Source organism: Ranitomeya variabilis, chromosome 4 (genome assembly GCF_051348905.1).
Source record: "Ranitomeya variabilis isolate aRanVar5 chromosome 4, aRanVar5.hap1, whole genome shotgun sequence".
Classification (NCBI taxonomy): domain Eukaryota; kingdom Metazoa; phylum Chordata; class Amphibia; order Anura; family Dendrobatidae; genus Ranitomeya; species Ranitomeya variabilis.
The window spans coordinates 643,263,326-643,282,586 of NC_135235.1; the positions used below are offsets into that span (position 1 = coordinate 643,263,326).

The 19,261-nt window shown below is 43.1% G+C and overlaps 2 protein-coding genes across 2 annotated transcripts in view; both read left to right on the plus strand.

Annotated features, from left to right (window-relative positions):
* LOC143767393 (uncharacterized) overlaps positions 1-7,542 on the plus strand; it is a 32,976-nt gene extending 25,434 nt beyond the window's left edge. Inside the window, exon 2 of the mRNA XM_077255699.1 lies at positions 7,415-7,542. The gene's annotated coding sequence lies outside the window, so the exon portion shown is untranslated. The remainder of the gene's footprint in view (positions 1-7,414) is intronic.
* The window catches only part of LOC143767341 (uncharacterized), an 855,449-nt gene that overhangs the window by 499,385 nt on the left and 336,803 nt on the right, over positions 1-19,261 (plus strand). The window lies entirely within an intron of this gene.

Sequence of the window (19,261 nt, forward strand, 5' to 3'; positions counted from 1 at the left end):
TATTTTTATAAATTTACTATGGCACTTTGATTTGGTATGTTTACTATATGGTGCTGGCCCAATTGTGTAGGCGGGACCTACCGGCACTCACTTATTTGGAATTTTTGTCATGTACCTCATATTGTTATAATCATTACTGATTGCTCCAAGAACTGTATGCACTTGCACACTAACAGTTCTAGTTTTATGTATATGGATATTTAATAATAGTTTTGTGTACATTTGTATATCATGAGCTTCTGACTCGTCTTTTCTCCTGTATTATTATATATACAGGTCCTTCTCAAAAAATTAGCATATAGTGTTAAATTTCATTATTTACCATAATGTAATGATTACAATTAAACTTTCATATATTATAGATTCATTATCCACCAACTGAAATTTGTCAGGTCTTTTATTGTTTTAATACTGATGATTTTGGCATACAACTCCTGAAAACCCCAAAAACCTGTCTCAATAAATTAGCATATTTCACCCGTCCAATCAAATAAAAGTGTTTTTTAATAACAAACAAAAAAACCATCAAATAATAATGTTCAGTTATGCACTCAATACTTGGTCGGGAATCCTTTGGCAGAAATGACTGCTTCAATGCGGCGTGGCATCGAGGCAATCAGCCTGTGACACTGCTGAGATGTTATGGAGGCCCAGGATGCTTCAATAGCGGCCTTAAGCTCATCCAGAGTGTTGGGTCTTGCGTCTCTCAACTTTCTCTTCACAATATCCCACAGATTCTCTATGGGGTTCAGGTCAGGAGAGTTGGCAGTCCAATTGAGCACAGTAATACCATGGTCAGTAAACCATTTACCAGTGGTTTTGGCACTGTGAGCAGGTGCCAGGTCGTGCTGAAAAATGAAATCTTCATCTCCATAAAGCATTTCAGCCGATGGAAGCATGAAGTGCTCCAAAATCTCCTGATAGCTAGCTGCATTGACCCTGCCCTTGATGAAACACAGTGGACCAACACCAGCAGCTGACATGGCACCCCACACCATCACTGACTGTGGGTACTTGACACTGGACTTCAGGCATTTTGGCATTTCCTTCTCCCCAGTCTTCCTCCAGACTCTGGCACCTTGATTTCCGAATGACATGCAAAATTTGCTTTCATCAGAAAAAAGTACTTGGGACCACTTAGCAACAGTCCAGTGCTGCTTCTCTGTAGCCCAGGTCAGGCGCTTCTGCCGCTGTTTATGGTTCAAAAGTGGCTTTACCTGGGGAATGCGGCACTTGTAGCCCATTTCCTGCACACGCCTGTGCACGGTGGCTCTGGATGTTTCCACACCAGACTCAGTCCACTGCTTCCTCAGGTTCCCCAAGGTCTGGAATCGGTCCTTCTCCACAATCTTCCTCAGGGTCCGGTCACCTCTTCTCGTTGTACAGCGTTTTCTGCCACATTGTTTCCTTCCAACAGACTTACCATTGAGGTGCCTTGATACAGCACTCTGGGAACAGCCTATTTGTTGAGAAATTTCTTTCTGGGTCATACCCTCTTGCTTGAGGGTGTCAATGATGGCCTTCTTGACATCTGTCAGGTCGCTAGTCTTACCCATGATGGGGGTTTTGAGTAATGAACCAGGCAGGGAGTTTTTAAAAGCCTCAGGTATCTTTTGCATGTGTTTAGAGTTAATTAGTTGATTCAGAAGATTAGGGTAATAGGTCGTTTAGAGAACCTTTTCTTGATATGCTAATTTATTGAGACAGGTTTTTTGGGTTTTCAGGAGTTGTATGCCAAAATCATCAGTATTAAAACAATAAAAGACCTGACAAATTTCAGTTGGTGGATAATGAATCTATAATATATGAAAGTTTAATTGTAATCATTACATTATGGTAAATAATGAAATTTAACACTATATGCTAATTTTTTGAGAAGGACCTGTACAGTGGGGCAAAAAAGTATTTCGTCAGTCAGCAATAGTGCAAGTTCCACCACTTAAAAAGATGAGAGGCATCTGTAATTTACATCATAGGTAGACCTCAACTATGGGAGACAAACTGAGAAAAAAAAATCCAGAAAATCACATTGTCTGTTTTTTTATCATTTTATTTGCATTTTATGGTGGAAAATAAGTATTTGGTCAGAAACAAACAATCAAGATTTCTGGCTCTCACAGACCTGTAACTTCTTCTTTAAGAGTCTCCTCTTTCCTCCACTCATTACCTGTAGTAATGGCACCTGTTTAAACTTGTTATCAGTGTAAAAAGACACCTGTGCACACCCTCAAACAGTCTAACTCCAAACTCCACTATGGTGAAGACCAAAGAGCTGTCAAAGGACACCAGAAACAAAATTGTAGCCCTGCACCAGGCTGGGAAGACTGAATCTGCAATAGCCAACCAGCTTGGAGTGAAGAAATCAACAGTGGGAGCAATAATTAGAAAATGGAAGACATACAAGACCACTGATAATCTCCCTCGATTTGGGGCTCCACGCAAAATCCCACCCCGTGGGGTCAGAATGATCACAAGAACGGTGAGCAAAAATCCCAGAACCACGCGGGGGGACCTAGTGAATGAACTCCAGAGAGCTGGGACCAATGTAACAAGGCCTACCATAAGTAACACACTACGCCACCATGGACTCAGATCCTGCAGTGCCAGACTTGTCCCACTGCTTAAGCCAGTACATGTCCGGGCCCGTCTGAAGTTTGCTAGAGAGCATTTGGATGATCCAGAGGAGTTTTGGGAGAATGTCCTATGGTCTGATGAAACCAAACTGGAACTGTTTGGTAGAAACACAACTTGTCGTGTTTGGAGGAAAAAGAATACTGAGTTGCATCCATCAAACACCATACCTACTGTAAAGCATGGTGGTGGAAACATCATGCTTTGGGGCTGTTTCTCTGCAAAGGGGCCAGGACGACTGATCCGGGTACATGAAAGAATGAATGGGGCCATGTATCGTGAGATTTTGAGTGCAAACCTCCTTCCATCAGCAAGGGCATTGAAGATGAAACGTGGCTGGGTCTTTCAACATGACAATGATCCAAAGCACACCGCCAGGGCAACGAAGGAGTGGCTTCGTAAGAAGCATTTCAAGGTCCTGGAGTGGCCTAGCCAGTCTCCAGATCTCAACCCTATAGAAAACCTTTGGAGGGAGTTGAAAGTCCGTGTTGCCAAGCGAAAAGCCAAAAACATCACTGCTCTAGAGGAGATCTGCATGGAGGAATGGGCCAAAATACCAACAACAGTGTGTGGCAACCTTGTGAAGACTTACAGAAAACGTTTGACCTCTGTCATTGCCAACAAAGGAAATATTACAAAGTATTGAGATGAAATTTTGTTTCTGACCAAATACTTATTTTCCACCATAAAATGCAAATAAAATGATCAAAAAACAGACAATGTGATTTTCTGGATTTTTTTTTCTCAGTTTGTCTCCCATAGTTGAGGTCTACCTATGATGTAAATTACAGACGCCTCTCATCTTTTTAAGTGGTGGAACTTGCACTATTGCTGACTGACTAAATACTTTTTTGCCCCACTGTATTTGAGTCGCTCTGCTCTTTATAATATGCAATTCAGCATTAATGCTACTTCATGCATGGTATTTTTGTAGGAAGAATGTCTTTGGGATTATTTTTCAAAAAGATTGAGAGTGAATGTCTTTTATATATCCGACTAAATCAAAAGAAGCTCAGGGCAGAGGAATATATTCACCTTAGAGATGCTGTTGCAAATGATGCTGATCCAAAAGAGTTGGGGAAAATGGTTATTCTTCCATCAACTGTTACTGGAAGCCCACGACACATGCATGAATACACACAGGATGCAATGACTTATGTGAGAAAGTAGGGCCGTTCAGATCTTTTCATCACCTTTACTTGCAATCCTGCCTGGGAGGAAATTGGAGGGCACCTGTTGCAGGGCCGAAAAACTGTGAATCGCCATGACCTTATTGCTCGGGTTTTCAGACAGAAACTAAAAAAATGACTAATCTCATAACAAAATCACATATTTATGGTGAGACGCAGTGCTTGATGTATTCAGTTGAATGGTTAAAAAGAGGCCTTCCTCACGCCCACATCTTGATCTGGCTGAAGCAAAAAATACAGCCTACTGAAATTGACAATATCATCAGTGCTGAATTGCCAGACCTTCAGATTGACCCATTGCTGTTTGACACCATCACAAAAAACATGATCCATGGTCCGTGTGGGAGTCTCGACAAAAATTCTCCCTGTATGATTGATGGCACGTGTTCAAAGCATTACCTACGATCCCTGGTCCAAGAAACCCAAACAGGACAAGATGGATATCCAGTCTACTGAAGAAGAAAGACGGGATGGTGGTTTCATAGCAAAGCTCAAAATGCGTGTTGGATAGAAATTGACAACAGGTGGGTAATGCCTTACAACCCTTTGCTCTCAAAAATCTTCCAGGCCCACATAAATGTCAAATTTGCCACTCTTGTGAAATCAATCAAGTATATCTGCAAATATGTCCACAAATGAAGTGATCAAGCAGTTTTTGAACTCCAGAAAAATTGACCTATTATTTATGAAGTGGAGGCATTCCAGATGGGCAGGTACATAGGCAGCAATGAAGCTGTTTGGAGAATACTAGGATTCTCCATTCATGAGCGCTACCCACCAGTTGTGCATCTGAGTGTGCACTTGGAAAATGGACAGAGAATTTATTTTAACCCAGCAAACTTACAGCAGCAGCTCCTAACACCACCCAAGACCACCCTCTTGGCATTTTTTTAGCTGTGTCAACAAGACCCTTTTGCAAAAACAATTCTCTACTGTGATTTACCAAAGTACTACACTTGGAATTCCTCCAGAAAAACACAGGAACGGAGGAAACTTGAAAACTTGATATTGAGGCTATCCAGGGGTGAAAGCAACTGATACTCTTGGTCGCGTCTACACTGTTCATCCGTCAAATGCAGAGTGCTTCTACCTGCGCATGTTACTTCATGTTGTCAAAGGCCCTACATCATTTTCTGACCTGAAGAGAGTCAGACAAAGTACAAAACTGATCTCAGTGAGGACATCCTCATGCAGATTAGAAGGGAAAATCCTCAGCAACTCATCAATTTCAATGAGGAAATGTTCAATGAAACTTCAATACTCCTTGAAGATCAGTGCATAGCAATGTCAGGAAAAGCCTTACAGTTGCTTGGTTTGCCTGCTCCAATAAGAAATCCTGAAGGCATCCAAATGTGTAGGGAGATTTTCATAGAAACAAACTACAATATTGATGAACTGACAGCATTTGTGTCTCAGAACGAGCCAATATTGGTACCAGATCAAAGGGACGCTTATAACTACATTTTAAGTTTCAGTGAAACCAACAAAGGTGAGATTGTCTTCCTCGATGCTCCAGGTGGAACAGGAAAGACATTTGTAATCAACTTGCTCCTGCCAAAATTTCGACAACAAAAAAAGATTGCACTTGCAGTGGCATCTTCTGGAATTGCAGCTACGCTCTTAAAAGGTGGCAGGACAGCACATTCGACATTCAAACTACCACTTAACCTGTCTCATAGTGACAGCCCCGTGTGTAGTATTGCCAAGGGATCAGGACTGGCCAAATTGCGTAAAAAATGCAGTGCCATCATTTGGGATGCTGTCTCCCATTCTTCCTCAGCCACAGAGGATACTGCTCAATAGAGACTTCGGTTCCAGCGTCTTGCTCAGGCTAATGCTGTGCGTCTGGTTGCTGCTGACGTCCCAGGTCCAGCTATAGCAACCAGTCAGCGGTGAGCAGATGCTCCTGGGACTAAGTCCTGCTTTTTGCCTTCTGAGCATGCCCATGAGACTACCGCTCATTGGTGGTCAGAGGCCACATGCCCAGGTCCCCAAGCAGCTCAGATTGGTCCTCTAGTAAGGTCGTCCCAGAAGGCTGTGGCTAGAAAAGAATCTAGTATAATCCTAAATTTTGGTGTGTGGATGCATGTATGTAACTGGTGCAAGCTCCTAATTATCCCCTTCCCTCGTGTTGAGTCAGGGTGGTTAGAGCAAATACAGCACCATGTAGTGCATTGCAAGCACTGAGCACGATAACCAGCGTCATTAGTGGCGTTCGCCAGTGTGACTCCATGCACAATCAGTACGCTTTACTCCCTAGTCAGGGTGGTTAGTGGTGTTCGCAATTGCAATGCTGCGCGCACTCTGTGCACTAAATCAATTGGTCGGGTGCTGTCCAGGCATCACTGGTGCGATGTCGAGCGCTTAGTAGGTCTAGAGAGACTCTTACTCCACGTCCTTGGGGCTGAGTCTTGTGACGGAACACTAGCGCTGATTCAGCTGTGGCCTGTGATAGCTAACAGGGTACAGTCTCTGTGCTCTGCGGTACTGCAGCTCTGTGAAGCAACAGAGCTCGTCGCAAGTACACATCGGGTGACTGTTAACCCACGTGTGTCCAGTGTGATACCGCCACTTTGTGTCCGCCATTGCCAAGCAGCAGTTAACATCTCTGCAGGGTGGACCCCGGGCTGCGAACGCACCTTATTATTATCCTTATATTTATTTGGTGCGTTCTGCCAGCCCTAACAGAAGCTATCCAAATAAAATCTGTGGAAGAGAAGTATGTGACCAGAATTAACATTCATTTCCAGCTGATGATACCGATATGAGACAACAAAAAAGACAACAAAATGTCAAAAAGCAAGAATTTGCCTTGACCTATGAAAAATTTAGGAACAAATATTAAAATTGTGAAGTGGATTTGATTTAAAAAAATTAGGAAGATGAGACCCTGTACCAGGAGGTGAACGTGGACGTGGTGGTGTAGGTGGAAGAGGCAAGGGAGGAGTAATCCAACACTGTGTTTTGAGTTTTTTATTTTTGGGGGGAACGGACTTAAAAGAACATAGAATGAACCCCAAAAAAACCTGAGCTCCAACCAGGGTGCAGAGTTCCCTCTGGAGGAGTTGGACATGGTGGTGTAGGTGGAAGAGGCGGAGGAGGTAGTCAACAAATGTGGATAGGGTAATGTCTTAAAATAACATAGAATATAACAAAAAATAAAAAACAACAATCTTGAACAAGGAGGCAGAGGTCAAAGTGGAGAAGGCGGTTGAGGAGGAGGAGGTGGCGATGTAGGTGCTCCTGAAACGCATTGTCAATAAAATCCTTTGTGTATATTGGATCCAGTGGTGCTATGCATTCATCTCACATTTACCCCAATAACTACTAAAGATTGAGTTCAGTTATACACATACAGCAGTTGAATGTCTAACAGGAGAATGAGGCAAGATGCAGGTCAGATGTAAAGCGAGGTCTACTGTGGCAAACATTGACCTAGTCAATTGAAAATGTTATTTTACTACAAACTGTATAGACATTTTTCTATACAAAATCTAATCTAATATAATAATATAATAAAATATAATAATATAGTTGAATAAATAATCAGTGACGTTATTGAAAAATAATAAAATTGGTTTTATTTTTGGCAGATGACTGTACCAGGAGTTCAGAGAAATATCTGTTAGTGTCAAATTTGAAAGCAAATGATCACAGAATCACAGAAGATACATATGAAAAGCCTGCCATTACCTCAGATACAGCTCCAGCCCTACACAGCAATAGTCTATCATCTGATTATTTTCAACAGCTACTATCTTCATCACGGACTGTTAAACAAAACAAAAATAACAGAAAAGATGGTGAGCATCACAGAGTTCACAAAAGAAAGAAGCAACAAGCACGTTTGGAATATGGGAAATGTTTTAAAAAGAAATCAACTGATGTAACACATGAAAGAAATCACACTGGGGAGAAACTAATTTCATGTTCGGAATGTGGGAAATGTTTTACATATAAATCTGAATTTGTTCAACATCACAGAATTCACACAGGAGAAAAGCCATATTCATGTTCAGTGTGTGGGAAATGTTTTACAAGGAAATCAAATCTTGTAATACATGAGAGAAGTCACACAGGGGAAAAGCCATTTTCATGTTCAGACTGTGGGAAATGTTATACAGATAATTCAAAACTTGTTAAACATCAGAAAATTCACACAGGGGAGAAGCCATTTTCATGTTCAGAATGTGGGAAATGTTTTACAGAGAAATCAAAACTTGTTAAACATCAGAAAATTCACACAGGGGAGAAGTTATTTTCATGTTCAGAATGTGGGAAACGTTATGCAGAGAAATCAAAACTTACTATACATCACAGACTTCACACGGGAGAGAAGCCATTCTCATGCTCAGAATGTGCAAAATGTTTTACAGAGAAATCAAAACTTATTTTACATCAGAGAATTCACACAGGAGAGAAGCCTTTTTCATGTTCAGAATGTGGGAGACGTTGTTATAAAAAAACTGATCTTGCTAAACATCAGAGAACTCACACAGGCGAGAAGCCATTTTCATGTTCAGAATGTGGGAAATGTTTTATAGATAAATCAAATCTTGTAAAACATCAGAGAATTCATACACGTGATTCAAACAAGTGATTTTAATGTCTAGAAACACATTAATTGAAGCATGGGAGTTCTTCTTGGCTGCAGTTTGCTTCACTGTGCATTACCTTTTCATAAGAATTATTGTTAGTCAATATTCTTTTTAATGCACAGTGACAGTGCGCTCCCTCTCTGGCCCTGATGAGAAATTACAAGCAGGTAAGAGAGAGCATTGTCAGCGCGCATTATAACGCAGCGTCATTTTCAGGGGTGGGGCTGGTCTCTGAATTTCCTAATCGCTGATGTCCTTACAATGCACACTGACAGCTCGTAAGTTCTTATCAGAGCTGAAGACGGAGTACACTGTCTCTGTGCATTAAAAAAATTATTTCACAGTGACAATATCCTACTGACAATTGACAAATAATGCATTCTCAGTAGAGTAGGGACTACCCCAGACAACTGAAACTGATGTCAATAGTCCTTTCAGTGTGGGCACAGAGGCTGTGGCAGTGACCTTAGTCTCTTCCCCCTAAAGATGTATTGTTTGAGTATCCCAGCATGCACTCCACATTCTGAAATGAAGTGTCATTATCCCCTTAAGAACCAGGGGTATTTTCTTTTTTTCATCTCTGTCTCATCTCATCTTTTGCTCCCCTTTTTCCCAGAACCATAACTTTTTTATTTTTACGTCAATATGGCCTTGTGAGGGCTTGTTTTTTTGCGGGACGAGTTTTACTTTTGAATTACAATTTGACATTTTCTGAGACCCTTAGCGTCTCCATTTTACGTGATCTGGGACGGGGTGAGGGCTTATTTTTTGCAAGCCAAGCTGACGTTTTTATTGACCACATTTGGGTGTAGTTATGATGTTTTGATTGCGCATTATTGCATTTTAATGCAATGTTGCAATCAAAAAAACATAATTCTGGCGTTTTAATTTTTGTTTTTGCGTTACGCCGTTTACCGATCGGATTAATTCTATTTACATATTGATTGTGCGATTCTAAACACGGCGATGTAAATATGTGTATTTTTTTATTTTATCTTGAAGTGATTTAAATATTAAATATTTTTAAAAACTTTTTTTTTTTTTTTTCACTTTAAACTTGCTTCAATAGTCTACATGGGAGACTAGATGCTGCGATCATCTGATCACCTGTGCTACACACCAGGGCTTCATCCCTACTCTGTGTAGCAGAAATGCTCACTTGCTATGTCAGTCTGGCTATGACAATCATAGGGGTCTACTGTTATCATGACAACCCATATATTTATAATATTCATTTCTCTTAAGTATCGGCACACTTGATCGCCGGCCCCAGCAGGAAGTAGGCGGCTGACAGTGCGCGCTACTGAAGAGGAGTGGATACTCACCGCGATCTCAATGGTCCCGGTGAGTATTCCAGCAGCTGTGCTCGCTCTGCTTGTGAACAGCGCATGATGTCCCTGCCATGCGCTGCTTACAAGGATTAAGCAGCTGCTGGCACCAGGGCAGGACACTGCGACTGTGAGGGAGCAGAGGAAGGTAAGAGTAATGTTTTGTTTTGTTTTTTAAATCTTTCCTGATGGGGCCATGGATACCAGGATGCATGGCTCCCGTCCTGGGTCCCTGTCCCCTTGTATGCATAGTTCCCCCATCGCTGTCTTTGTATGCATGGCTCCCCCATCCCATCTTTGTATGCATGACTCCTTATCCTCTATCCTTGTATGCATGGCTCCTTGTCACAAATTGGGGCGGTGACCTTTGGCCAGCACACGGATATCACATGTGCAGGGGGCCTATCTTAGTTATCCCACCACTGCTACAATGTGATGAAAACACAAACAAGGCTATTGACCTACCAATGTACCGCAGGGGCTTATTTTAGTTATCCCACTGCTGCTACAACATAACACGAACTGCAGGGATTTATGTATATCCCTCTCTCCAGTTCTGCTTCGGAACTTGGAGCTCTCCGGCACCCCCTTACCCTCAGGTCAGTCAGTGAACTACACCTAGGATAATTAGTCGCTGGATGGGCCGCTTCACTGTGTACTGGCTAGCAGGCAAGCTGCAGCGAGGGAATTATAAATACTCAGGCCGCAGCCAGACAATAGCTTATAAACCCTGTTCCGTCGCTACCAGCTCACCTGCCTAGCCCAGAACACACTTTGCTGCCACCAGGTCAGATTTCTCGACAGAGGGGTTCAGAGCCAACCCAAATTAGTAGCGTAATTAACTTCAGAAGACTTAGGGTACGTTTTAGAGCAAGGGAACGAAGCTAGTAAATATAACTTTTACTCCATAAAAAGATTAGGCAGTGTTTATAAAAGGTATATCAAGATTTTACAAGATGAGACAATTTAAAGTATGTACAGAAATTATAAAAAAAAAACGGATTAAAACAGAAAGTAACACTCACATGTGCTGAGATCATTTTAGCTAACCAGGCCGGTGGGCGGAGCCAAATGTCCCAGTTCATCAGAGGGACCTGCTGTATCAGCTCGTCAGGCAAGAATGAAGGTTGGGTTGAGTGCCGTGCCTTATACTTGCATGCTTGTGACATCACTAAAGGGGCTGGTTTACCTGCACCCTCCCCTCTCCTCAAAGTTACAGATTTTACCAGCAATACTTATAATTCTCATAACTTGGCTCGAGAATCTAGCAGAGTGACGGCACACACCTCATTCTTATATTGAAATTAGCTTTCTAATGATACCATTCGTGCTAGTTGTTGCACACGGTTCAGGAGAAATCCGCACTTTGTACTCGTTGTGTTTAGCTGCTCGCATTTACATTAGAGAAAAAGATAGGAGAAACCGGAGCATATTTATATAAAGAAGAATACTTTATTATAACAAAAAGAATTATAAAAACAACAGTACCATTTTTAGAGGTGTGTAATACAATACCATGAATAGCACATACGAAGGCACCCACCCTGCTAACATCCCCTACAAGTGATGAACCAGGAGGGAAATCCCTTCCATGTCATACAGCCTGATAAAGTTATCAGCCAATAATCAAGTATCGATAACAAAAAATGAGTAAAGTATATAATAAATAACTTGAGGCCAAATCAGCTTACCGAGGTATGGAGGGGAGGATAGGAGAGTGGGGTCCCGCCAGAGAACAAACTCTGGGAGTTTGTTCTCTGGCGGGACCCCACTCTCCTATCCTCCCCTCCATACCTCGGTAAGCTGATTTGGCCTCAAGTTATTTATTATATACTTTACTCATTTTTTGTTATCGATACTTGATTATTGGCTGATAACTTTATCAGGCTGTATGACATGGAAGGGATTTCCCTCCTGGTTCATCACTTGTAGGGGATGTTAGCAGGGTGGGTGCCTTCGTATGTGCTATTCATGGTATTGTATTACACACCTCTAAAAATGGTACTGTTGTTTTTATAATTCTTTTTGTTATAATAAAGTATTCTTCTTTATATAAATATGCTCCGGTTTCTCCTATCTTTTTCTCTTATGTTGTTTGGAGCTAATTGATGGGTCTGATCATATACAACACACATGTGTCGCTTCAGACCAATAATATGATTTTGGGATTTATAATATCGCATTTACATTAGTTGACAGATCTACCGATGGAAATTCGCAATGTGTACTCCTTATTTTTCTAGCCTAAATCGGTGTATCAATATCTTACTATAATAGAACAAAGAACCTCATGTCTTTTGAGATAGATTATACCAGTTGTAGCTGGTACTAGATGGGAGAATTGTCTACCGCAGCTACAGGGGCAATAAATATTCTTTTGGCGGGAGGGTATAAGAGGTTTGGGATTCACACACACAGCAGCAGAAGAGAGGGGTGGTCGGACTAGCCCACAGCGTGTGATAACAAGGAAAACTAAAAATCATACATTATTGTCACACTCCTTATCCCCTATCGTGTATGCATGGCTCTTATAAAATAAACAAAAAAAACCATCCTATTTACCTTGCCTACGTGACCTCGTTGCATCTCGTTCTGGTGCCAGCAGCTCTTCCTGCTGAGCGATCATGTGGCCCCGCTCATTAAGGTAATGACTATTCTCTCCAAACCTATGGGAGTGGAGAGGCGTGAATATTCATTACCTTAATGAGCGGGGCCATGCTATCGCTCGGCCTGAAGAGCTGCTGGCGCTGGAACGAATGAGTTGCAGCAAGGGCACGTAGGGAAGGTACCTAGGATGTGTGCTGGAAGTCGGTGGCTGTCACTGGGCACTATTACAGAGAAAGAAATATTCACTACCAGTGCAGTGATTATTCATTTCTCTTTAGCAGCGGTACAGGCTTTAGCCACAGCCGCCAGCTCCTGCCTCTGTGACCCGCTACTTCGCCGTTCCCCCTCCCCTGCCGTCTTTCTGGACAATGACTCATGCATAAGCCGAGGAGGGTGTTTTCAGCACAAAAAAATGTGCTGGAAAACTTGGCTTATACACGAGTATATAGGGTACGCTGTGGAATTTGGTTTGATTTACCCTCTCCCCTCCCTATGCATTTACAGGGTTTCCACATTGGGCATTAGTAGTATGTCACTTCATGTGGCATCTGTTATGTATAACCACTATGTGTGGTGGGTAGTTATTGTGTGTTTTTGTGTGATTTTTTTGCTATTCCCATATGGATATGAATTTTGTCCCTTTTTTGGGGAGATTTTATTAGAAAGGGTTGATATGGTGGGATAGGACCTGTTCAGGGACTCCTAGGGTAAAACAATGTGGAGCGGGAAAGCCATATTGCTTTTGATTTAGAGTGATGACCTCCGCTATTAGGTAGGGGATTCATTTAGGGTTTCATTTGAGGGAAAGTTTTATTTTTGCTCCCTCCCTAATACCTTTTGCTTTTGTCATCCTGCACCATACCGATATTTGATTGTGGCCATAGTGCCAGGTATAATAATTTCCTTCCCACCATCCCTTCCCTTGAGTTTTTGTTTTGTGTTATTGTTATTTAATAAAAGCTAAAACAAATTATAAAAGTAAAATATATATTTTTTATTAGCGGATTATTTTGCTATGTGAGATATAAGGTAGTGACTGTGATTAAATAGTGACATTAGGGTAAGATACAGTGTGATAAGCTGTTGTGAAATTGGATTTTGGGCTCCCCCGGTGGCCACTGGTGGAATTGAACTGGTGTGCATCATCCCCTCTGTTCACCTGTTTCCATCAGGATGTGGGAGTCGCTATTTAACCTTGCTCCTCTGTCACTTCCATGCCGGTCAACATTGTAATCAGAAGCCTTTCTGTGCATGTTCCTGCTGCTAGACAACTCCCAGCTAAGTTGGACTTTAGTCCTCGTTTGTTTTTGCATTTTGTTCCAGTTCACAGCTGTAGTTTCGTTTCTGTGTCTGGAAAGCTCTTGTGATCTGAAATTGCCACTCTGATGTTATGAGTTAATACTAGAGTCTTAAAGTAATTTCAGGATGGTATTTTGATAGGGTTTTCAGCTGACCATGAAAGTGCCCTTTCTGTCTTCCTGCTATCTAGTAAGCGGACCTCAATTTTGCTAAACCTATTTTCATACTACGTTTGTCATTTCATCTAAAATCACCGCCAATATATGTGGGGGCCTCTGTCTGCCTATCGGGGAAATTTCTCTAGAGGTGAGCCAGGACTATATTTTCCTCTGCCAGGATTAGTTAGTCCTCCGGCCGGCGCTGGGCGTCTAGGGATAAAAAACGTAGGCAACGCTACCCGGCTACTGTTAGTTGTGCGGCAGGTTTAGTTCATGGTCAGTTTAGTTTCCATCCTTCCAAGAGCTAGTACTGATGTTTGCTGGGCTATGTTCTCTTGCCATTGAGAACCATAACAGTTTGACCGGCCATAAAAGGGGTAAATTAATTGACAGAGAAAGGAGAGAAAAGAGAAATCTGCTGAAGATTTTTTTTTTTTTTTTTCCCTTCCCTTCAGTTCTGAGTGTGCTTGTAATTGAATCTCTTGCAAGTCTGCCTATATTGCAGCCTTTCTCTCTCTCTCTCTCCTTCTAATCCTGGAATGGCTCTGTGTTCACCTGTTTAAAATGGATATTCAGAGTTTAGCTGCAGGTTTGAATAATCTCACCATGAAAGTTCAAAATTTACAAGATTTTGTTGTTCATGTTCCTATATCTGAACCTAGAATTCCTTTGCCTGAATTTTTCTCGGGGAATAGATCTTGCTTTCAAAATTTCAAAAATAATTGCAAGTTGTTTTTGTCCCTGAAATCTCGCTCTGCTGGAGATCCTGCTCAGCAGGTCAGGATTGTGATTTCCTTGCTCCGGGGCGACCCTCAGGATTGGGCTTTTGCATTGGCTCCAGGGGATCCTGCGTTGCTCAATGTGGATGCGTTTTTTCTGGCCTTGGGGTTGCTTTATGAGGAACCTCAGTTAGAGCTTCAGGCGGAAAAGGCCTTGATGTCCCTATCTCAGGGGCAAGACGAAGCTGAAATATACTGCCAGAAATTCCGTAAATGGGCTGTGCTTACTCAGTGGAATGAGTGCGCCCTGGCGGCGAATTTCAGAGAGGGTCTCTCTGATGCCATTAAGGATGTTATGGTGGGGTTCCCTGTGCCTGCGGGTCTGAATGAGTCCATGACAATGGCTATCCAGATCGATAGGCGTCTGCGGGAGCGCAAACCTGTGCACCATTTGGCGGTGTCTACTGAGAAGACGCCAGAGAATATGCAATGTGATAGAATTCTGTCCAGAAGTGAACGGCAGAATTTAAGACGAAAAAATGGGTTGTGCTTCTATTGCGGTGATTCAACTCATGTTATATCAGCATGCTCTAAGCGTACTAAGAAGCTTGATAAGTCTGTTTCAATTGGCACTTTACAGTCTAAGTTTATTCTATCTGTGACCCTGATTTGTTCTTTATCATCTATTACCGCGGATGCCTATGTCGACTCTGGCGCCGCTTTGAGTCTTATGGATTGGTCCTTTGCCAAACGCTGTGGGTATGATTTGGAGCCTCTTGAAACTCCTATACCCCTGAAGGGGATTGACTCCACCCCATTGGCTAGTAATAAACCACAATACTGGACACAAGTAACTATGCGGATTAATCCGGATCATCAGGAGATTATTCGCTTTCTTGTGCTGTATAACCTACATGATGTGTTGGTGCTTGGATTGCCATGGCTGCAATCTCATAACCCAGTCCTTGACTGGAAAGCTATGTCTGTGTTAAGCTGGGGATGTAAGGGGACGCATGGGGACGTACCTGTGGTTTCCATTTCATCATCTATTCCCTCTGAGATTCCTGAATTCTTGACTGAATATCGTGACGTTTTTGAAGAACCTAAGCTTGGTTCATTACCTCCGCACCGGGAGTGCGATTGTGCCATAGATTTGATTCCGGGTAGTAAATACCCTAAGGGTCGTTTATTTAATCTGTCTGTGCCTGAACATGCTGCTATGCGAGAATATATAAAGGAGTCCTTGGAAAAGGGACATATTCGTCCTTCGTCATCTCCCTTAGGAGCCGGTTTTTTCTTTGTGGCTAAGAAAGATGGCTCTTTAAGACCGTGTATTGATTATCGGCTTTTGAATAAAATCACGGTTAAATATCAATATCCGTTGCCACTGCTGACTGATTTGTTTGCTCGCATAAAGGGGGCCAAGTGGTTCTCTAAGATAGATCTCCGTGGGGCGTATAATTTGGTGCGAATTAAGCAGGGGGATGAGTGGAAGACCACATTTAATACGCCCGAGGGCCACTTTGAGTATTTGGTGATGCCTTTTGGTCTTTCAAATGCCCCTTCAGTATTTCAGTCCTTTATGCATGACATTTTCCGTGATTATTTGGATAAATTTATGATTGTGTATCTGGATGATATTTTGATTTTTTCGGATGACTGGGACTCTCATGTCCAGCAGGTCAGGAGGGTTTTTCAGGTTTTGCGGTCTAATTCCTTGTGTGTGAAGGGTTCTAAGTGCGTTTTTGGGGTACAAAAGATTTCCTTTTTGGGATATATTTTTTCCCCCTCTTCCATCGAGATGGATCCTGTCAAGGTTCAGGCTATTTGTGATTGGACGCAACCCTCTTCTCTTAAGAGTCTTCAGAAATTTTTGGGCTTTGCTAACTTTTATCGTCGATTTATTGCTGGTTTTTCTGATGTTGTTAAACCATTGACTGATTTGACTAAGAAGGGTGCTGATGTTGCTGATTGGTCCCCTGCTGCTGTGGAGGCCTTTCGGGAGCTTAAGCGCCGCTTTTCTTCCGCCCCTGTGTTGCGTCAGCCTGATGTTGCTCTTCCTTTTCAGGTTGAGGTCGACGCTTCTGAAATCGGAGCTGGGGCAGTTTTGTCGCAGAGAAGTTCCGATTGTTCCGTGATGAGACCTTGTGCCTTTTTCTCGCGTAAATTTTCGCCCGCCGAGCGGAATTATGATGTTGGGAATCGGGAGCTTTTGGCCATGAAGTGGGCTTTTGAGGAGTGGCGTCATTGGCTTGAGGGGGCTAGACATCAGGTGGTGGTATTGACTGACCACAAAAATCTAATTTATCTTGAGTCCGCCAGACGCCTGAATCCTAGACAGGCGCGCTGGTCGTTGTTTTTCTCTCGATTTAATTTTGTGGTGTCCTACCTGCCGGGTTCTAAGAATGTTAAGGCGGATGCCCTTTCTAGGAGTTTTGAGCCTGACTCCCCTGGTAACTCTGAACCTACAGGTATCCTTAAGGATGGAGTGATATTGTCTGCCGTTTCTCCAGACCTGCGGCGGGCCTTGCAGGAGTTTCAGGCGGATAGACCTGATCGTTGCCCACCTGGTAGACTGTTTGTTCCTGATGATTGGACCAGTAAAGTCATTTCTAAGGTTCATTCTTCTGCGTTGACAGGTCATCCTGGAATCTTTGGTACCAGGGATTTGGTGGCAAGGTCCTTCTGGTGGCCTTCCCTGTCTCGAGATGTGCGAGGCTTTGTGCAGTCTTGTGATGTTTGTGCTCGGGCCAAGCCTTGTTGTTCTCGGGCTAGTGGATTGTTGTTGCCCTTGCCTATCCCGAAGAGGCCCTGGACGCACATCTCTATGGATTTTATTTCGGATCTTCCTGTTTCTCAGAAGATGTCTGTCATCTGGGTGGTGTGTGACCGTTTCTCTAAGATGGTCCATTTGGTTCCCCTGCCTAAGTTGCCTTCTTCTTCCGAGTTGGTTCCTCTGTTTTTTCAAAATGTGGTCCGTTTGCATGGTATTCCGGAGAATATCGTTTCTGACAGAGGAACCCAATTCGTGTCTAGATTTTGGCGAGCATTCTGTGCTAGGATGGGCATAGATTTGTCTTTCTCGTCTGCTTTCCATCCTCAGACTAATGGCCAGACCGAGCGGACGAATCAGACCTTGGAGACATATTTGAGGTGTTTTGTGTCTGCAGATCAGGATGATTGGGTTGCTTTTTTGCCTTTAGCGGAGTTTGCCCTCAATAATCGGGCCAGCTCTGCCACCTTGGTGTCTCCTTTTTTCTGTAATTCGGGGTTTCATCCTCAATTTTCTTCTGGTCAGGTGGAATCTTCGGATTGTCCTGGAGTGGATGCTGTGGTGGAGAGGTTGCATCAGATTTGGGGGCAGGTAGTGGACAATTTGAAGTTGTCCCAGGAGAAGACTCAGCTTTTTGCCAACCGCCGGCATCGGGTTGGTCCTCGGCTTTGTGTTGGGGACTTGGTGTGGTTGTCTTCTCGTTTTGTCCCTATGAGGGTTTCTTCTCCTAAGTTTAAGCCTCGGTTCATCGGCCCGTACAAGATATTGGAGATTCTTAACCCTGTGTCCTTCCGTTTGGACCTCCCTGCATCTTTTTCTATTCATAATGTTTTTCATCGGTCATTGTTGCGCAGGTATGAGGTACCGGTTGTGCCTTCCGTTGAGCCTCCTGCTCCGGTGTTGGTTGAGGGCGAGTTGGAGTACGTTGTGGAAAAAATCTTGGACTCCCGTGTTTCCAGACGGAAACTCCAGTATCTGGTCAAATGGAAGGGATACGGTCAGGAGGATAATTCTTGGGTGACTGCCTCTGATGTTCATGCCTCCGATCTGGTCCGTGCCTTTCATAGGGCTCATCCTGATCGCCCTGGTGGTTCTGGTGAGGGTTCGGTGCCCCCTCCTTGAGGGGGGGGTACTGTTGTGAAATTGGATTTTGGGCTCCCCCGGTGGCCACTGGTGGAATTGAACTGGTGTGCATCATCCCCTCTGTTCACCTGTTTCCATCAGGATGTGGGAGTCGCTATTTAACCTTGCTCCTCTGTCACTTCCATGCCGGTCAACATTGTAATCAGAAGCCTTTCTGTGCATGTTCCTGCTGCTAGACAACTCCCAGCTAAGTTGGACTTTAGTCCTCGTTTGTTTTTGCATTTTGTTCCAGTTCACAGCTGTAGTTTCGTTTCTGTGTCTGGAAAGCTCTTGTGATCTGAAATTGCCACTCTGATGTTATGAGTTAATACTAGAGTCTTAAAGTAATTTCAGGATGGTATTTTGATAGGGTTTTCAGCTGACCATGAAAGTGCCCTTTCTGTCTTCCTGCTATCTAGTAAGCGGACCTCAATTTTGCTAAACCTATTTTCATACTACGTTTGTCATTTCATCTAAAATCACCGCCAATATATGTGGGGGCCTCTGTCTGCCTATCGGGGAAATTTCTCTAGAGGTGAGCCAGGACTATATTTTCCTCTGCCAGGATTAGTTAGTCCTCCGGCCGGCGCTGGGCGTCTAGGGATAAAAAACGTAGGCAACGCTACCCGGCTACTGTTAGTTGCGCGGCAGGTTTAGTTCATGGTCAGTTTAGTTTCCATCCTTCCAAGAGCTAGTACTGATGTTTGCTGGGCTATGTTCTCTTGCCATTGAGAACCATAACAATAAGCATTGTGTTGTAAGGGAGATCTGCCCAGCAACAGACTGCAGGGATAGATACAGTTACTGTTTGGGACTAGCCCAATGGCAGAAAAAAG